We start from the raw sequence: 21,358 nt of genomic DNA, 5'->3' as shown, positions 1-21,358 counted from the left end.
CTAACAGTTCCTTCTGGCCTCACCAAACTGGCTCCTGGGAGGACAGTCACAGTCTGGTTGTTCACTAGGATTTGCTCAGTGTCACGGGAGGAAGGGGGCCCTCCTATGGTTTAACCTCAACAGCTAAGGAATTGGCACTTGCCAGCTCTAGGCCCCCTCATCCAGAGGGCAGTTGTACCCACCTCCTTCCTATTCCCTAGCAAAGTGCTCTAACCGTTACACCACAGCTCAAGCATTAATCAGGCCTCTCTCTGTTGCTATTTCTGAAGCAGAGCCACTGCTGCTTGCACTTAATAGCCATTGTATAATGTGAGTGCAGAGCACCGCAGAAGCTTCTGCCCAGTGGGAACAAGGGCCCAGGCTGGAGGCCAGGAGCTACTCCCTTTCAGAGTAGCAGCAGCAGCCACCACACTGATCCATGCATCCTCTGTCTGGTTTTCTGCCTCCAGACCCCACAGAACTCCTCTTTTGGCTGCCCAGGGAGCAAACTTCAAAAGGAGAGATGCTTGGTTAGTGCCTAACCTGTGGCCTGGTGGCCTAAGCTCTGCTCCAGGAAGGCAGAGAGATCAGGTTAGAAGGCCTAGAATGTAAGTCCCTAGATTCTTGGGCAAGTGCTTAGCCACTTAACTATTTAAGCTAAGATGAAAGAGTGTCTTTTTCCTCTGCAGTCTAACATGTACTAGGCAGGGAGTTCTGGCTGGCTATGTTCTTATTAAGACATAGGTGTGAGTCTATGCACTCACACTTAGGAGAAATGGAATGGCTATGTGCATGGAAGTGCCAACAATATCACTCTCTCTCTCTCTTTTTTAAACGCACATACACATACTCAGAACAGCAACGCAGAGAGACACTTATTCATGGGAGATGTGTTTGTGCCCCTCTCCCATACTCCTTATATGCCAGGTTTTGTCTGTGCCTTCTTTGGGGTGACCCAGAAGGAGGTGGGCACCTAAGTTTTACAAATGTGAGGGTTGCATGTTATCTTCAGAGCACCAGTTTGAGGGACTGCCTTCAGACATCCCAGAGACAGCAAGATCCTGATGAGGAGGGGGTGCGGAAAGCTTGCCCTACCAATGTGTCTGCTGGAGGTATACAGCAGTTTCAGCCACAGACACTGATGGTTTCACCCCATTTTCTTAGAAATCACAGGAAGGGGGTTGCATTCAACATACAGCCCAGGACAAAGCAGAGCCTCAAATAGAAATGGTCCATTATCTACCCATGCATGAATGACTGGTGCCTCCCACAACTGGGTGGGGGGCATTATTGCAGTGAGCGAGGACTGCCCGCAGCCGGTGGCAAAAGGGGGGGGGGGAGGAGAGAGGAAGGGCAAGCGGTGGGGGGGCGGGCGGTGACTGCCTGCTGAAGCCAGCAGCGACTCTGGCAGTGGCCAATCTCAGGAGGGGGTACGTGCCCACTCTGTGCCTCCCTTACGCGTTGTCTATGTACCCATGTGTACTGATGTTCAGGGACAGCCGACACACAGCAATCTGGAAGTGATGCATGGGGCCTGCTGTCCACAGACCATGGGGCTGCAGGCCTGGATTCCAACCTGCATTCTTAAGGTACACAGAGCACTGCCTGTACAGCAAATCCTCATTGTTTTACAGGGTCTGAGCCCACCAATGTGCCTGAATATAACTGTGGGCACATCTACATGTGCAAATAATTTAGGAGCAGTTTACTTTAGAGCAGCGTTTTCTCAACTCATGAATCATGACCCAGAAGTGGGTCATAAGAATATATGAAAGGGTAGCAAACAAAAACTTTAAAAATGGATCAACAAACTTTAAAAATGGATTCTCCTTTAAAGGAGAAAATGTGGGAAACTATGTCTTTTCCCTTGCAGGCTGTCAGAGTTCCAGCTGGCAAGGGACTGTTTGGGGCCCTCCATGCCCCACAGCCTCCTGCCCCAAACACCCACCCCCTGCCCCACACAGCCCAGGCCCCATGACCGTGGAGCCAGCACTGGGAGAAAAGACTCTCCCATCACTGGCCCTGCTACTGCGGAGGTCAGGCTGGGAGATTAGAAACTCCTAGCCTGTGCCCCACAACTGCGGGGCTCTGGCTCAGAGAGAAGAATCTTCCAGTGCCTGCCCCATGCCCAAGGAGCTTGGACTGCGAGATAAGGATCTCCCAGGCCCATTGCAGTTGTGAAGTGGGGGCTGGGAGCTCCCTGCTGCCTGGCTGACTGGGAGCAAACATGCTCCTGGTCAGGCATCTATATGTGCGCTACTAGGCAGCAAGTAATCAAGAGTTAATTTGCTACTTGGATTTGCAGGTAGCAAATTTACTCATAATTTAGAGCCCATTACTGTGCAGTAAGAATCTGCATGTATAGGCAGTGATGCTTACTGTGCAGTAATTAGCTCTAATCTCAAGTAAAGCTTCTCATATAGATATGCTCTGTAAACACACAGTGTCCCACAGCCTTTCAATACGATGCATGAGCATGCACGTGCATTTGTGCAGGAGCTGGTCTTCTGAGCCACCCAGTTTTCTCCTCCCTCTAGTGGAAAGAACTCGACCTATCAATATCCCTCCACATGATCAGAAGCTACAGAAGAGGTTAAAATTAAGAAAATCCTAAAACAATCTCCCCAGTTCTCTTTCCTTGCAGACTCTGAGTTCCCTCCTGCTCTCTCCCCAGTGCCAGTCCTGAAGGGAAACTGCCTTTACATTCATTTTCAAAACAGCTGAAAGGTCACAAACCACAAATAGCCCAAGGACAGATACAGGAAACTGTGACCAGTGCAGTGTGGTTGCCTGCTAACAAGCCAAAATGTACACAGCCCCCTCCAAGAAGGCAGGCTGGAAGGCTAAGGTAAAGCAGCTGCAAGGCTGCATCAGCTCAGCACTCACAGGGCCAAGCTGTAATGGCAACGTTGTAAACTGCTTGCTGAGCCTCCAACAGTGGTTAGGAAAGGCACTCTGCAGATGGGAAGAGCTGGATACAGAGCCTGGGAGTGAGACGGACTGGGCTGTGGGGAAGTTCCACACTGAGGGGAGAAGCTTGTGCTCATTGGCAATGCATAGGGGGTGCACTTGAACCCCCTGAGATTGGTGGTGCACACCCTGCGATTGACTGCTGCCAGCAGCGCCTGCAGGCATTCACCGCTCGCCCCCCTCCCTTCTTCCCCCCCCCGACAGTGTCAGTGGGTGGTCACCAATTGCCGCTGGCTGCTGCTAACACTGCTGGCAGCATCTGCAGGTGGTCGCCGACTGCTGGTTGCCACCTCCCTCTCCCGCTGCTGCCAACACTGCGGCAGCTGCATGAGGGAGCTCCCTGCTCACCACTGCCATGCTCCCACCACCGCCACCTGCAGGTGATCACCATGCCCCACCAGCCTCTGGGGGCATGTATCGTTCATGCTTGTGCTTACCCAGATGCCATAGGGTGACGGTTCTGTTCCTGTGCTTGAAACATGCCCAACAAAGCTGACTGTGCTAGGGTGACGCTGCCATGGGACTATCCTACCAGGGCAGGGAAAACAGACAGCTCTCCTAGGCCTAGGAGGCCTTCTCATCATGTCTTCTTTGCTGTCTTGATCTTCAGAGAGAACCCTGCGCTGGGCCAGAGCTCCCTACTGTAGTGACAGATGTTATAATTTAGAAACGCTCCTTAACAGGAGAGTGAGGGAGTTAGGAATTAGGGGATGGTCTCAATTAGACAGAGATCCTAGCCAGCCAGTTAGACAAAAGAACAGAAAAGACAAACAGAAGGTGTGTCTCAAACTGGGTGATCATTACACCTACCTCACATTGGCACTCCTACAGAGCAGATCACCGCTCTCTCCCACCCTCATGGCACAGACGTCAGGGGCTGGGAGCATCAGACTCATGCATACCCAAAGTGAGATCCCTGACACAAAGGAGTCACTTTACTTCTCCAGACCAGCTCATCAAGAACTCACAACTATTCCCAGATCAAGAAAGCAACATTCTCTTTAGTCTTGTGTGTTCCTTTCATACAGTATGTGCAGTGCCAATGCCAGCTGCTTCAGAGGATATGGAGAATCCCCCAGCATGCAACTGCTAAAGTATGCAACTGTTACACTGTTCGGGGGGGGGGGGGGGAGGCGGTTGCACTGAAGAGCACAAGCACACCCTGCCCACCTGAGGAAAAAACAACAAAAAAACTGCTTCTGCTCACTCCTCCACACATACCCTCCAGCCCCAGTGTACATGAGAGCGGCTAGCTGGGATGAGTCCAGAGCAGCTTCACCAGTAAAACTCGAGGACTGGAGCTATCTCTGGGGAGAGTGGATGAGACCCTTGATGCCACAGGGCAGACAAGCCCTAAGGCATTGCCAGTGTACCAAACATGAAGGCCCTGGCTTTCTGCAGTTTGTCACAGGATTGCTCAGCCTTGCAGATGTCATTCTAGCAGCTGACAAATAGGGCTGTGCAAAGCTTTGGGTGGCGATTCAATTCAGAGGAGATTCAGCCCAATTCGGTGGCTGAATTTCCGAATCAGGGGGACCATTTAAAGGTCTGATTCAATTTACAGCTCTCTGAATCCTCGGCAAAGATTCGGAGAGCTTTGATGATTCAGGCAGTCCCCGGTAAGTACTAGGGGCAGGGGAAAGGGGCTACAGGAAGGGGGAGGGGACCATGGCGGGACCCCTGCCAGACCTCCTGACCCCCGTCAGCTCCCCCAGCCCCCCCCCATGGCTGCCCCCACCCGCCCCAGCTCAGTACTTTAAAAAAAAGCCCCAGTGCTCACCGGGTGCTGCTGGGCAGGGGGCAATCCCCACTGCCCCACGCTGCATGGGGGGCTCTACATGAGCCCCCTCCTGACCCCCCTGCTTCCCCATGGCTGCCCTGCCTGCCAGGGCTCTGGCCCTTTAAGAAAAAAAAAAAAGCTGAGAAGAGCCCCAGGACTCACTGCTCCTGGGGGCTTTGGGGGCTCCTGCAGAGCCCCCCCAAGTGGCAGGAGGCAGGAGCCATGACTCCTGGGGTTTCTTCAGGGTTTTTTTTTCCTTAAAGGGCCGGAGCTGGCCAGTGAGGGGGCTGGGAGGGGCTCATGAAGACCGCCCCCATGCAGCATGGGGCAGTGGGGGGCAGCAGGGATTGCCTGCTGCCCGATAGCACCTGCTGAGTGAGGCTTTTTTCCCTCCAAATGCTGGGAGCTGGGCAGGCGGGGCAGCCATTGCTGGGCTGGGAGAGGGGCAGGGAATGGGCCTGGTCTGGCTGATTTAGCTGACTCGAATCAGGATGGTGATTTGAATTACTGAATCCAATCACTGTCCCCCGAATTGGCCGAATCCGAAGCAAATACTAGTCGCTTTACACAGGCCTACTGACAAACCCAGGGGTGTGACACCAACGGGCAGAGAGAGAACTTCTGCAACAGGGCCTACAGAGGCAAGGGGGCACGATGCAGGTGGGATTTACTTGGAACCAACGATCAGTGTTGGGCTCGATGTGTAGAATGCTTAAGAAGCTCAAGCACTCAGGACCTCATCTGAATATGACAGCGTTTCCCAAAGCCCAAAGGTATAACACGGCCACAGCTGTAGAGCACGTTTAGCAGAAAGGGCACCTCCAACCAAATTATCCGTGTTGCTCCCTGCCTGTGCCTTGAGCACAGAGCTGGCTTTGGGTTTCATTTCAACAGGAACAACACCACTTACTGAGCACACTGCAGTCATACATAGAGAACAGATTTAATTTTGCATGGAAACAGTCCCTTCTACTGAATATGAAAAGAAAAATGCAGCCACCTACCCTGCCTGTCAGTCCTTGGGTTTAGTCCTGCTTTTGGCAGGTAGTTGGCAGGGAGAGGAGGTAGTCAGACAGACTATTTCAGTCCTGTTGTATGAAGAAGTACAGTAAACCCTTTAAAAAGGGTGTAAGCAAAGCACAGAAGTGGAAACCATAGGAGACTCTCCCCACTGTGGTGGAAATGCACCACCACTAGGCACTGGAGACCTGAGCCTCAGCAGAATTAGTTGTTCTTTACCTCCCCCCGCCTCACCCCACCAGTGGATCAGATTCTGCTGGGAAAGATCTCAAGTTGCTCCGAATGAGTGCAATTAGACAACTGAAGAAGCAAAACCCATGAGACCAGCAGGCAGCCCTGCATCTTTGGTCAGGGCCAGTCCCAGAGATGAGAAACTTGACTGACTATGTCACAGACAGCTGTCAGTAAGCCCTCTGTTGTGTTTCCACATCCTTCTTGTTTAAGTGGAGTCATTTATGACAGTGTTCTTTAGGAGAAAATTAAGCAGCAATCCCAATATCATAATAGCTATTCCTAATGCCAAAAAACTCCACACTATTTCATTCTGTAATTACACATCATAAAAAGCTGTGTGGACAGATATATAACTGCCTTGTTACTGCCTCTGGCAGCCAGGCCCAATGAAAGCTAATCAGGTCAGCCATCCCACAGTAATTAGAGATAAGGATCGCTGCCCTCCAGTCCCTGCATCCTGTTGTAGTGCTTGATGAGCACAAAGAGGGGCATTGGTATCAGGAGCATTTGTGCAGAGCTGAGGAAAGGTTGCAGTATCCCCAGTGCAATGTGGGAAGCAAATGCATTTCATGGAGTTCTTTGAGGTGGAATATAGTCACCCTCCTTGTTAGCCCAGAGCAGGGTCCACCCAGCTGAGTCCCAGAAGGCTACATTCCACTTGCTCTGGAGTTCATAGGAAGTCCTGGCTGTGCAAATCAAGGGGGAACATGGCATGCTGAGATTCATAATGTCTGTGGTCAAGGCTTACATATGAGAGCAGCCTCAAATCAACGATGCATTCAGTTGGGTGAAGTCTGGGTTACCAGCATAGCAGATTTAGCTCTTGAGCTCCAGATGCGTTCTGGGCTCAAGATTCTGCAATTCTGATTCCTGGAGTCCATCTGCCAATTAGAAGTAATTCAGGGAAAGCAAGGCCACGGCCTTTCCCCCAAAGGGAGGGGGCAAGGAATACTCTGGACCTGGTTCAAGACTCCATCCAGCCAGGTCCGGAAAATTTCAGGGGTAGACCCCTGAAGCGTATAAAAGGGGAGCATGCTCGGCATACAGGGGAGAGAGATGAGATGAGGGATGGCAGGGAGAGAGGAGCTCTGGAGATGACGGTCCTCAGGACTCTGCTTGAGCCTTGATGGTGCGTGGATCAGTGCACAGAGATAAGGCTCTAGGAGCCACGTGAGGTAGCCTGAGCCTGCGAACCCGGCAAGCAGCTGGGTAGTCAGTGCATGGATTGGTGTACAGAGAGCTGGCCCTGGGAGCAGCTCGAGGCTGCTCAGGCCCCACACTGTGTGCAGATGAGCACATGGAGAGCTGGCCCTAGGAGCAGTTTTAGGCTGCTCAAGTTAGTCCTGGCTCTAAGCTGAGTAACCAGAGCCCCACAGTATGGCTCCACATTAAACTAAAAGAGGCCCAGTGCCCAGAGCAGGGCCTGGGAAAGGGAAGGGCCCCTGGTGCGAGCCTGGGGAACCAGAGCCAGTAAGAGCTCAGCTCCTGTGGGAGCACCCTGGGTGCCCAGAGCGGGGCACCAGGCCATCAAGAGGAGCCAGAGGTGCTGCTGGAGAGAGGCCTTCATGGGACTGTCTACCAGGAGGTGAGCCTTGGCTGCTTCAGAGCGGGAGCGGGAGTTATTGGGCAGCAGGTCCCGCAGGGGAGGTGGACTTGGGAGAGGAGGGTCTGCCGCCTCCACCTTTCGCCATTGTGGGAGAGGGCATGTCCCCATCCCAGGGCCCTAAAGGGGAGGGGCTCCAGGGAACACCCTATGAGGTGCTGAGTGCACCCCCCTTATTTTGAGATTGTTGTTGTTGTTTCATATTGGAGAGTTTAGTATAGTTATGGGTACTCCTTAAGGGAATTTATATAGGTTTATCTGTCTTTATTGTCTATTATCAGGACTGAGCCCCCACCCCCCCTTACCTGAATTTCCTGCTCCGGTGCAGGCACAAACAGCCCCTCTCTCCGAGGCCAGAAGCCCCTGCTAGGCCCCTGCTAGGCTGGGGGGTGGGCCTTGCTGTTGCAGAAGCCAACTGTGGCCTCCCCTGGGTCCTACTGCCCCTAACTTCTGTCATCTTAAATATTAATTTTCTAAAATGTTTAGGAGCCCTGCAGGCCAGACAGAATGGTCTGGCAGGACACATCTGGCCTGTGGGCTGTATTTTGCCCACCCTTGTGTTCAATTAATGATAGTTCAGCATTGCCATGGCAGAGGAGGGCAATGCTGCTGTTAATTCAGTTAATCATGGTCATGTAAAACTCTGGGCACTTGCTGTACATTTGGGACATGCTTTCCTCTGAGTCAGTCCAGGGGGCACTATTCTGCCAGCAACTCCCCTCCACCAAAGCTGCACTGCAGAATCAGAGTCCTGGCTACTTGCAGTCAGTAAAGGGCATTAGGTAACTGACGGGATATGGCTCTGTTGTGCCCATGGAGTTCTCCATGCCATATCAGGAGTCACCTCCTTCTCCCCTCCTTCTACTCCTGTATTCCTAGTGAATGCCTGCTTCTGAAGTAGCTGCCCCCTGTTCACTGGATGTATCCAAAAGTCATGGCCAGACTCTGTGCCTAAGCATAGTGCACTTGGCACCTACTTTCCCACAGAAACCTGCAGGTTTTAGCCTCATGGGTTTCTTTTCACATTTGAGTCTTGGGATTTGCCTCACTGGCAGGAGCACTGAAAAGGCTAGGCATGACACTACATCCATGAGCACAGTGGTTGGTTCTTGATGGCAGATACATGACCCCTGGGGGGCTGCAAGCAGGTTTCATGGGGTCTGCCCGGCCTGGCCCAGCCCACTGCAGATCACTAGATGTCCTCTTCCAGCTCTGCTTCTGTGACTATCTCAGGAGCAGGGCTGAGGCGGGAGGGAAGGAGTGTCCCGTTCCCCAGCCAGATGCTGCTAGGAGCAAAGAACAAAGCTGAGGAGAGGGGAAGTGACTTCCTCAGGGGGCAGAGCAGCCAGGCAGGTCTGTGGTGCTTCAGCCACTGCCCTCCTGGCTCTGGCACCTCAGCCACAGGCAGCTAAAGCCCACCCTCCACCTCCCCACACCCCAGCTTCCCATTGTCTGTGTGGTGGCACCAGCATCAACACCAGAAGGAAGAGCTCAGTCAGGGATGTAGCAGCAGTGGGCAGGAGGGCAAGCAGGCAGCTGCCTGTAGATGGGGTGCAATGCCAGGTGCTGAGAGGCTGTGGCAGCAGCTGGTGTAGGCTGGAGGCAGCTGCTGAATGTAGAGCAGGGGTGGGGAGGGGCTGCCAATTTTGCCCCCCGTCTCTATGAAAGTGCTGGGCATCACCAAGGCCAAGACGCTCCATTCCTCACCTACACTACACTACAAAGGGAGGGGTGGATGATGCTGCCCTGGTGCTAAGTGCTCAGCTGCCTTGCAGTGTGCAAGAGTTGAGGTGGGCTTGACCCGCGGCCCCCTCCCCCTTCCCTTGCACTGGGACCCCCCTGGGAGACTGTTGTCAGCTGAGTGGCTTGAGAATAGAGGGTGGCAGTCACCATGCAGCCCCATGGCAGTTGGTGTTGTTTGGGTTCCTTGGCCCTGGTTATTGCTGGGGTCTGCATGTCCTATACCCACACATACACCCACACTCATGCACATGCATGCATGCACACTGGCACTCATGCATGTGTAGCCCAGGTAATGGGTATATACTCTCCTTCTCCAATTGAAGGGGATTGTTAGCTGGCAGATGTGCTGTGGGGTGGGAACTGCAGACCACTCAGTTTCCCTCCATCCCTATAGAACGAGGCCAGGATAGTCGGGGGACTTAACTACATACACATTTATTTACATTAACTTATCACAAGGAAAAGAAACATAGATATAAACATATGTGCAATACATATATAAGATATCTAAACAAATAACATAAACAATACCCTCTGGGTAAATGCCATAAAACTTTATACCAGTGCTCCAGATATAGGTAAGTATCTGATCTAAAACAGATAAACCCCAAATTAACATAGATAGCCAACAGATAAACTATAGATAAGTATGGGTGAACAATTAATAAGCCACAAATAAATGCAAATAAACAACAGGTGAAATAATAGCAACAGGGGATCCCAGCAGAGCCCTAGGTCTCTACCCATCTACTAATTTACAAAACATGAGAGTTCACAAAATATAAAACATGACATCCCACCACTTATGACACAAGAACCCCAAGATAAATTTAATCCTGAGGGGAAACCCCAATGCCCTTGGGTTTTTCCCAAGCCCTACAAGGAAGCTGGTAACTTTAGGGGAGCCCTCCCAGTGGGACCTCCACTTTCAGGAGTCCTTAACTAACTAGGGGGTGTGGGAGGAGGGGAGAGGCTCCCCCTCCCCTGTGGGAATCCTCTTTTCCCTGCAACTCATGGCTCCCAGGCCTGGAGGGTGGCCCTTGTCCTCTGCGCCAAGCTGCTCTCTCGCCTGCAGCGGGCTTTGGGCAGGGGGAGTTGCTGTTCCCTGGAACAGGGCTCTGATCTGCGGGGCTTCTGGGGCCTCTGGCTTGGCCCTGTCAGCTGGCTCAGCAGCCCAATCACCATCTGGCTCTCTGGACTCAACCTTTTGCTATAGGTCGGAGGCCTGGGCTGCCTTATGCAGCACCAGGCTCGGTCCGCTCCCAGACCCTCGGTGCAGGAGCTCCCAGCCTTGTTCTGGGGGTTGAGGACCTGAGCCACCCTAGCACTCCAAAGGTCCTACTCTGTGCACCATCCTGTGAACCGTGTCTCTGGCCACACACCAGAGGCTGCAGACTGGAGCTGCCTCACGCAGGTCCCAGGGTCTGGATGCCACGTGGCACACCAAGAGCCTAGCTGCTGGAGCCGTCTGCCATTCCTCACTGATTGAAGTCTTCAGGGGCATTTCTGGGCTACTGCTTCACCCTGCTGAGCAGCTCTCCTCAGCTCTTCCAAGCCCCCTCTTCTCTGTCCCAGATGTGTTCCCTCATGCTGGGACCGCAGCTCCTTTTATACGCTCCAGGGCTCCGCCCCGAAGTCTTCCGGACCTGAGCCTCACAGTCTTCAATCAGGTCGGGGGGGGGGGGCAACTTCTCTCCCTCTCCCCTCAGGAAAGGGGTGTGACTTAACTCCTCTTGCTGCCTCCTGATTGGTGGATGGGCTCCACCAATCAAAACAGCAAGATTTCAAGCCTGGGACTCAACCCAAGCTCCAAAATGCAAGCCTGCTACACATGCATGCACACGCTAATTCATGCTCAGATGAGTGGGGCTTGGTGGTTCCCTATCATTGAGCCCTGCCCACGGCACCCGGGGCCATGTGGGTGGGGCTGGGGAGCGGGGCAGTTTTTATGGCATGCTAGGGGAGGGCCTCAGGAAGAAAAAGGTTGAGAACCCCTGCACTAGCAAGCCCATAGGGTTCCCGGCACCATGCTGGGAGGGGTGTAAGTGGCACTCTTTGAGCCCCATGCTGACCTGCACACGCTACTCTCAGTGTCTGTGACTAAGGTGGGGTGCAGTGCACAACCTAGGACAGCTGGCCCCTGGAAAAGTGAGGCCTTGGCTGAGATAGGGCTTCTGCAGATAGGGTGGTGTAGGTGTGTCCTGGATGGGGTGAAGTTGGTATATCTCAAGCTCTCTCAGCCGATTCAGCTTCTTGATTTTCACTGAGCTTCATGCCCAAAGACACCAAAAGCACCCTAATGTGGCACAGGTAAAGCAGAGGGACAAGGGCTGTCAGTGTCCCACTGCTGCAAAGATTGTTAAAAAGTGTTTGAGAGATCCAAGGAAGAGGGCTTGCCACAGAGGAAGACAAAACTCCCTACATCCATACCAGTATGACCATGGAGTATAATTCCTTCTTGATCTCAAATATGGTGATTGGCCTAACCCTGAGTGGAGGGGCATGACCCCCTAACCAAAAACCTCTGGGTTCGCAGCAGGAACATTGGCACACTAGTCACCCAGCCTTGGCTTCAGCCCTGCAGAGGTTTGCTTCCAGGCCCTTGAGTCTGGATTCCCTCCTGGCTACAGCATCTTAAAGAGAGGCTTACCCAGGACACAAGGACTTAGATGCTGGGAGACCCAGTGTCGTCTCCCCCTGAGCTTCTGAACCTGGGATGTTTGGCCAGGCTGCGCAGCCACTTTCGCCACAGGGGAGGAAAGTTCAGCACCCCTGACAGGAGAGAGCTCCCTGTGGCTGCAGGCAGACACAGTTGCTGTGACAGCACTCAGTTGGGAACTGTCTCAGCACTTTACTCTTCTCCACATTTATCTGCCTCTCTCTGGTGCCCAGAACACTTATTTGATACTTTTTCATCCTATCGATAATTTATGTCCGTTCATTTTGATTAACTTTTCCTTAAACCAGTTTTGCCCCTTCATTACAAAGCATTCCCCATGACAAAATCAGCATTGCCATTTGTCTGGGCATCTGCCTAGCAGTGAGTAACTTGCACTACACAAAGCATGCACACAGGTATATACATATTCACATTCACACTCCAACCAGTGATTATACTCACAGGATCTTTTACCAATTTTAGGTATTTTGGTGTCCTTCAGGTAATTTTTTCCTAATCTAGCTATTCCAATTATTACTTTCTAGGGTTTTATTTTTCTTGTTACATATATGTCTGCAAAGAATGTCAGGGCTTTTCAAACTTTCAGATTGCCAAGGTGTTTTTTTTTTGCCTCAAAAATTCGATATGAATCCAGTCAGGCCTTCTGTAGAGCTATGTGAGAGGAGGAGCTGCCAAGGATGTGTGTGGTATAATATCTATTTCATGACATGCCAGCATCATGTTCCATTTCAGACAACACTGGGTGCATCTACATGTGCATTAATGCACCTTTTCTAATACGTATTATATTAAATTTAGTACCTCCAATTTGAGGTACTAAATTACTGTGCATTAGGCTGCACGAATGCACAGTAGTGCATTTGCATGCTTTTTTAGTGATGCTTAATGTGTAGTAGACTATTTTATTGTGCATTAACGTAATGTCACATTTTTTGTGACAATTTAATGCACAGTAAAATAATCTACTGCACATTAAAATGCACATGTAGACTCACCCACTACTAAAGGAACTGAAATACAATCACTCACATTAAGGGTGGGGGAGGAAAGAAAAAGACTGCTTTCTTATTCAGTCAGCTTCAGATTTTTCCACAGATTTTTACATTTGAATTTGGCAGTGCTAGATATTTTTGAGACCATCTTTTGGTACAATCAAGAAATCTGAAAAGGAAACATTGATCCTGACACACACAGCCACTCTTGGGGAAAAATGTACTAGACTGAAAAAGAAAAAAAACCCCATCCTTGCCACCCATGCACATATGACAGTTGTTTCCTCCCTACTAGGCCAATAATTATAGCCATCCTTCTACTCAAATTTGCCCCAGCCCATTCCCAGAAGGCAACATGAAGTCAGTTGGCCAGGGCTCTGGTTAGTATAGGTTTCCTGAAATGGACAGGATGTGCCTTTCTTCCTGGTCCAAAGAGGCCCATGTCTTTGTGAACTGTGGACACCGCTTCAGCAAGAAAGTAAGATCACAGCAATAAGCAACTGCCTGTTATACCCAGGAATACACTTTGTCTCCTCACTTATTCACACCAGAGCAATATCACATCACTGGCTCCTGCTTTCATTTGCATATTAATACATATTTAAAATTAGATATAGATGTTAAATATTCATAAGCGCATTCATTGAACCTGCCATTAATCTGAGTCTCTTGATATGTCAAATGCCCATCCTGCTCCCCCTGAGAAGAGCAGTGTGCTAGTTCTTACGGAGCCCAGGGAGGGACACTGCTAATGCAGTTTTAGCATAGGCTGCTGCTAATGAAGCCCCAAATTGACCCACTTTCTAGAGCAGAGGTTTTCAACCTTTTTAACAAGTGTATCTCTTCTTTCTCAAAAGTTTCAGCTCATGGACTCCTTTATATTTTTTTCTTGTTTTTAAGGGGAGGGGCCAGATTGAGGCCCCTGTACTGAAGGAGGGAGTGGGGCTGCAACTGGGGCTGGGCCAGGCTGAGCTCAGGGCAGGTGGCAGTGGTGCTGGGAGGGGGGCGGGGGGGGGGGGGGTTATAGCAAATTCTGGAGTGGCTGCAGCCCCTCCCATAGCCCCACTTAGTCCCATGCCCCACCCCAGCTGGGCAGCCCCCACCCCTGCCCCAACCCCCCCCCCCAACGGCTGGAGCTTCAATCTGAACCACCCCCCCCCCCCAACACACTTACCAGCCAGACCCAACTGCTCTCCTGGCTGACTGCATGCTGTGATGCAGCTGCACAGATGCACGCATGCAGCATTTATCAGCCATATTAGTTCTGTGTATCCCCTAATAAACAGCTCTTCCATCCCAGCCACAAGCAGTCAATGAAGACATGCTGCTACTTCTTTTCTTTCCCTGGCCCACAGTGTTGGGGTGCACGCTTGATCACTGACCTATGCCTCTGCTGGGAGAAGTACTGCAGAAGTGGGGTCAGCAGGCCAGCAATTGCTTCTGCAAAGCAACAAAGACAGCTTTTCCCTGTGCCCCATCACTCTCTGCTCCTGCCCTCCCAGTATTTATATAGCATGTGACTCTTCCGGTCTCCCTCTACAGAGCTGCTTTGGGTCTGGCTGGGCATGGTGAAGGTTCCTGTTTGCACAATTTTCTCTTATGTTCCTATAATGATTCTGCTCCCTCTCCTGCCTTCACGTGCATGTTCACAACCTGCTTATCACTGTGGTGCTGGAAAGCATCCTTTCATCTCTACATGCTAATAGGCTGTCATGGGTTTTGCCTTCAAACTACCTATAATCTGACAACAGCTCCAGAAAAACAACTTCAAGTGCTGCACAGGGTGACAGAATCAGAAGAGAGGGATACTTGGGCAGCAGGAAGGCAGGACTAGGCACAGCCCTCACCCCACAAGAGCAGTGCTCCATAGTGGCACAGGCCCATAGAATGTGCTGAAGCCCATCCCTGCTGACCCCCTACCCCTGCTGAGCATCTTGCCAATCTGTAGAGCTGGAGCGAGCACTAATTCTCATCCCCACTGAGCCAGAAGCCCTGCTGAGCACTCCTCATTATCTGCATCTACCCAAGGGCTCCTCCTGGGCACCCCTAACATCTGGCCATCCCCATTGGGTGTGTGGACCCAGAGCGCTTCTGCAGGTCCTCCTACTCACAGCTCAGCAGTAATGAAAGGATTTTGCTCTCACTTAAACCTCCTCTTTGGCTGGGCACTGTAGGCTGCAGCCATTCTGTAGTATCACTAGTCATGTAAGCTATTTCTGCAATTTCCTGTCACTCTTCTCTCCGTTGCTCAGCATCCCAGGGGCACATTCACTGTGCAAAGAGCATATATTCAGGGGATTTATACAAAACACAGGATTATGCTCCAGTGGGGCAAAGGCACCAAGAGAAACAATGCCATCGGTGGAGCCAGCTCCACCCAACCCTCCAGGCTGTAACAACTGCCAGTGCTGGAAATCTCCTCCATTTTTTGGTATAGGAAACGATCGCTCTCTGACAGCCCCTGCATCGGTGGTCACACCTGGCATGAGCTCAGTGTGGCACCACACATGGAAAGGGCATGCTTCCTCCAGATCCCAGGCTGAAGCCTGCTTAGGGGCAGTGTGCTCATGGGGCAGGAGGACATAAATCATGCCCCCTCTCCCATGCATTGATGTAAGCCAGCCTTTCCCACAGAGGCCTGTGTATTTTATAGATGAGACTCTGAGGACAATTTACTAGGACTGTTTTTTGCAACCCAAGTGCCTTCATTCTGCAAATCCAGCTGAGTTGGGCTTCAGGAACAGAGAAATTGACTCAGCAAAAGAAATAATCAAGCCTGTCATTGCTGAGCCCTCAACAGAGGGTTTGCTTGCTCCCATAATCACCTCTTGCCCACTAGAGCCAAACATTATGTTCTGCGGGCATGTACTCAATATCCTCTCTGCTTTGGGAGCCAACATCTTTGATGCCAGGCAGACTAGGGAAAGGAGAAGAGGCAGAGAGCTTGCCTTCATTTTTTGAGAGAGGAGTTCCATCCCTACTCCTGGACACTGGGGCTATCCAGTTCCAACCCTCATCTCTACCTCAGCAGGGCTTGGCCTTCTAGATGGAGTAGGAAGCCTGGAGAACTGACAGGCCTTGGGATGGGTAAGACTCTGCATGAATTTACTTACCCCAAATCATAGCAACTTCTGACTCTCACACAACATCCAACACTGTGTTGGGCGTGCACCCCAACACTGTGGGCCAGGGAGGTGGTGCTCTCCCCTACCCTGGGGGTCTTCAAGAGGAGGTTAGATAACCATCTAGCTGGGGTCATCTAGACCCAGCACTCTTTCCTGCCTATGCAGGGGGTCGGACTCGATGATCTATTGAGGTCCCTTCCAACCCTAACATCTATGAATCTATGAATCTATGAACATCCTTCATCCAGGACATCAAAGTACCTTGATTAATCAGGTCTCCCAAGGCCTGGGAAGATTAAGAAATTTGTGATTCAGCTATTTCCATCACAGAGGAGTGCAGGAGCAGAACCAAAGAAGGTGGTGCTTGTGGTAACTAAATGGTTTGTCTCCTTCCAGCTTTCCTCACTGACAAGGTGAAGACAGAGCAATCACATCAGCCTTCCTAATTACCAAGCTTGTTGCATCTCAGGGAGGTGATGTGCTTGTCTTGCCTCTAGGCCAGATTGAAGAATAATTCCTTTATGGCTAATGGCCAGCTAGCTCCTTGGTAAATCAACCTAGGAAGGGAGAGGGCTGCAGCACAAGGGGCTGAGACATCCATGTCAATCAACCTCTGCTCCCTCAGAAGAATTGACAACACCCGCTTCTGATAGCCAGCACGTGCTGGGAATGAGCTATGTATCAGGCCAGAGTAAACACCAGCAGAGGAAAACACCTTTACAGCTGCAGTTGGGCTAAAATGTACATGAACGGTAGGGCCACATCACCTCCTGAAGGTACCTGGACATGCCTCCAAGAAATAGGCCTACACACATTAGTGGAGTAGGTAGCTGGGAGGAAATCAAGCGTGCACCCCAACACTGTGGACCAGGGAAAGAAAAGTAGTAGCAGCATGTCTTCATTGAGTGCTGGTGGCTAGGACGGGAGAGCTGTTTATTAACATAAACACAGCAAACTGTGGGACAGGCCATTTCCAACTGAACATGGATAGGGAAACAGTCCAGGTCTCATCCCTTGAGAAAACAGAGCATACCTATCCAACACAGAAGGGACTGTGCTAGCAGGCTAATCCCAAATCTGGCATAGACTGGCCCAACCCAGGTGCACTGGTACTAAGATACCTCACTTCATCTCCCACGGAGTACTTTCCAAGTGCAGTGCCCCACACACCAGGGGAGAAGTTAGTAACATGAAAAGCTCCAGTGCTGGTAGGAATAGAACTCAAGCTGACTCACTGCCAGTCCGGTACCTTAGCTGAGCTGCCCCATACATGCCCTCTGCACTGCATCATTGCCTCCTGCCATCCCATACCAGGTCCTTGGTGTGCAGCATATAATAAGCTTAAGCTCAATTAGAGATAGTCCTTCTCCAGCATGAATGGCGCATGCCCCTGGTGGCTGGGGGGGGTGGGCACAGCTGCGCTAGTGGCAGCAGGAGCCAACTGGGGGGAATAGGGAGCTCCCGCAGATGCTGCCAGCACTGTCAGCAGCGGGGGGGGAAGTGGCAAATACCAACCATGGGTCGGCAACCACCTGCAGGTGCTGCCGGAAGCATTGGCAGCAGCCAGGGACAAGCAGGGACTGCCCGCAGTCCCAGCGGCAGGGTGGCGGGCGGCGAGCACCCACAGGTGCCACCAACAGTGTCAGCGGTGCCTTTTTGCAGGGGGTGCACATGTACCCATGTGCACCCCCTCCCTACTTGTTGCCCCTGTTCTCCAGGCCCCAGCTAGAAGTCGCTAGGAGGTGGGATGCATCCTCCTCCAAGGCTACAGGAAATGGCCCCTGTTCACTTAGTCCTTAAACCACCCTTCTGTGCTTCTGGAACTCCTAAACCCAGCTGCTGTGTTTGATCTTGGTTGAGACTCTGCTCTGATCTTTCAGTTATGAACTCCTAGACTGTGATCTTTGGCTCCTGGCTTGTACCCTGCAACAAAGGTGACCTGCTCTGACTGCCCATGCCCTTACACAGCCTTTGTGCCAAGTTATTTCTGTGATCTCCTGTAGCTTCCTCCCAGTTTGTAGAATACACCTATATAGACAGTGCCTAGAATATGCAAATGGACTCAGTGGTAGTCTCCAGTGGGAACAGCTGGTGATGTACATGCAGGTTCTCCATTAGGATGCTGCATCAAATGTTTCACAGCACCCTCTGCTACCTTGGAAGAGCTTTCACCCCTGGGCACAAGAACTTCCCAAGGGACAGCCCCATCCTCAGACTTTTTTAAAACAGTAGACCACACTCCAGTACAACCAGACATTACTGGTTTGATGCGGGATAGAATGGCTGATAGAATTCTATTGCCCTTGATCTCCTTGGGTCTGAGATGGATTGTTCTTCCACTACTGACATGAAGTTAAATAGACCCTGAAGCTAAGGCCTGTCATTTTTTTTCCATTTGTAGCTGAGAATTTGAACTCATTTAGTTCTCATGTACTTTTAGAAGTCCATTGTTCAGAGTTCAACCCTGAGGCACTCACTTAATCACATGGCCATGTTTGCTATTACTACAGAAGAACAATATGTTCAAAATGGGTTTAGTCACCATCTGAGGAGGATCCAGTGATTCTGGGAGGGTTATGGGGCTGGAATCATGATTCACAGGCCAAATGACAGAGATAATGGACATGATAGTCTAGGCCCTCTGAACCAGCATGCAGTGGAGCTGCACAGACAGGGATCTGGAAAGGAAGGGGGTGGGTCATACAGCTGGGTCCCATGCCCACAGCAGAGCCCCATCTCATGCCAGCAGCCCTGGTAGCAGGTAATTCCTTCATTATGAGGGTGCAAACACAAGGCAGTGACAGCATATCTTGGCACCAAGGATGTTGTGCCAATGCCCTGCCCAACCACATCTGCAGACTCCAGACCTGGGTAAGCACTGGTGAGGCCACTTAAGGTTCATCTCCAGCACCAATTCTCAGGCATGCTGGAGACTAAGGACTTGCAAGACATTGCAGGGGAAGCACTCCCCACACATCCCCCATGCCAGCTGGGCAATGCAGAGCGAGGTTCCCTGCCCAGCTAAAGGGCAGCGTGAACTTCCCAGAGGATAGCTGCGGCTTTCTCTTTTAACAGCCACAAGGTTTGACAGGCATCTCTTGCTCCCTAGTTATACATGGTTCTTTCTGGAAATGCTGCAGAGGCCAGGTCTATAACACCTCCATCCCAAACCTGGGACAACCTCCAAGAAACCAGCCCTACCTGCTCACTCCCACTTCATGCTCGGGAATTCATAGTAAATAGCTCTGAGAGGGCTTGATTCTTAATCCTTTACTCTTGAGATGCAAAGTACAGTGCCACAAGGCTCCCTACATCACCCCTGTGCTGTTTTTAGCCGTCAGGAAAGGCTTCCTTACACTTGGTGCCCACCAGCTAGTATTGCAATTCATCCTACAAAATATTATTCACACCACACTCCACTCAGACAGTTGCTCTGTGGTCCTTGTCCACACCTGTATTCCTTCATTACATGTCTATTATCCCCAAGAGAGGTCTGCACTACTCCAGTGGTAACAAAGCTGGGGATCTGTAAACAGGTGGCCACCTGTGGGCTTCTTCAGGCAGGCTTTCCCTCTCCAAGCCATTTCCCAAGCAGCCCCACCATTAAGAAAAATCTTTAAACAGGCTGCCTTTTTGCTCCCTGAGCAGTCAGTCACGCAGCCAGCCCCAGAAGCAAACAGTCTTTAAACAAACAAATCCTGTTATCCTGCCCCAGGTACTGGAAGGTGTCCTCTGTGGCTCTGGCCTTCACACAGCAGGCTTACTCTCCATAGCATTACAGCTCAGCACCACTTTCCCCACTATCTGTGGCTCTCCTTTCTGTGGGGTTTTAACTCCCAGGGGGCCACTCCCTCCCTCATTAGCAACCTTCTCACAGCTGCAGCTCCACAGCCAGGCTGGCTGACTCATCTTCAGGGGAGAGGCCACCCTGTTACAGGGTCACAAGCTGTTATAGGCGGTTTGAGTAGCTCTGTTTGCGCATATAGGCATTGCATGCTGCAGATGTATGGTCAGGTTAGAATCAGTGCTTTTATGCAGTGACTCTCCCTCCGGGGAAATCAGTTAGATTTGTTTTTTTTCCCCTCTCTGACTAATCCCACACAGAAATCACTGCTGTGACTACAGCTCATGTAGTCACCTGTGCCACTGTTAAACTGCCAAGCATGAGTCCTGCCAGAAGTGCAGATGCAGTAGTACACAGCTCAGTGTCAGCTAACTGCTGGGGTGCTTATCTAAGGCTGTGCTGAGGTTAATGCTGGTAGGGTTATGTTGTAGTAACACAGATAAGTAGTTTAAAGTCCTCTCAGAACTGGATTTAGAAACCTAAAAACAAAAAGCCATCCACAACAGATGGCTTTTAGAAGCCCAAGATAGATTCTTCCCTTCCCACTCATCCCCGCCCAGGTGGAGGAGTAAGTCTACACACCATGTGAAATATTCCATGAAATCCAAAGATGAGGAAGAGAAGTCCTATACTCTGCTTATCTGTCTTCATAGAATCATAGAAGTAGGGTCGGAAGGGACCTTGTAGATCTTCAGATCTGACCCCCTGCCTGGGCAGGAGGAAAACTGGACTCAAGTGACCCCAGCCAGGTAGGCATCAAGCCGCTTCTTAAAGACCTCCAGGGTAGGAGCCAGCACCACTTCCCTTGGAAGCTGGTTCCAGATCCTGGCCGCCCTAACTGCGAAGTAGTTCTTACGGATGTCTAATCTGAACCTACTCTCCAACAACTTGTGGCCATTATTCCTTGTTATCCCGGGGGGCGCTAGGGGAAACAAGGTCTTCCCCAAACCCTTCTGGTCCCCCCTAGTGAGTTTATAGACGGTCACAAGGTCCCCCCTCAGCCTTCTCTTGTGAAGGCTGAACAGGTTCAGGTCCCGTAGCCTCTCATTGTAGGGTCTGCCCTGCTGTCCCCGGATCATGCGGGTGGCCCTCCTCTGGACCCTCTCAATGTTGTCCACATCCCTCCTGAAGTGTGGCGCCCAGAACTGGACACAGTACTCCAGCTGTGGCCTGACCAGTGTCACGTAGAGGGGGAGGATCACCTCCTTGGCCCTACTTGAGATGCACCTGTGGATGCACGATAGGGTCTGGTTAGCCCTGCCGACCATGACCTTGCATTGTCGGCCCATGTTCATCTTGGGATCAGTGATGACTCCAAGATCCCTTTCTGCCTCCATGCTCTCAGGAAGGGAGTTTCCCATCTTATAAGTGTGTTGCCGGTTACTACT

This window comes from Alligator mississippiensis, chromosome 8 (genome assembly GCF_030867095.1).
Source record: "Alligator mississippiensis isolate rAllMis1 chromosome 8, rAllMis1, whole genome shotgun sequence".
Lineage (NCBI taxonomy): Eukaryota > Metazoa > Chordata > Crocodylia > Alligatoridae > Alligator > Alligator mississippiensis.
This window is presented reverse-complemented; position numbering follows the sequence as displayed.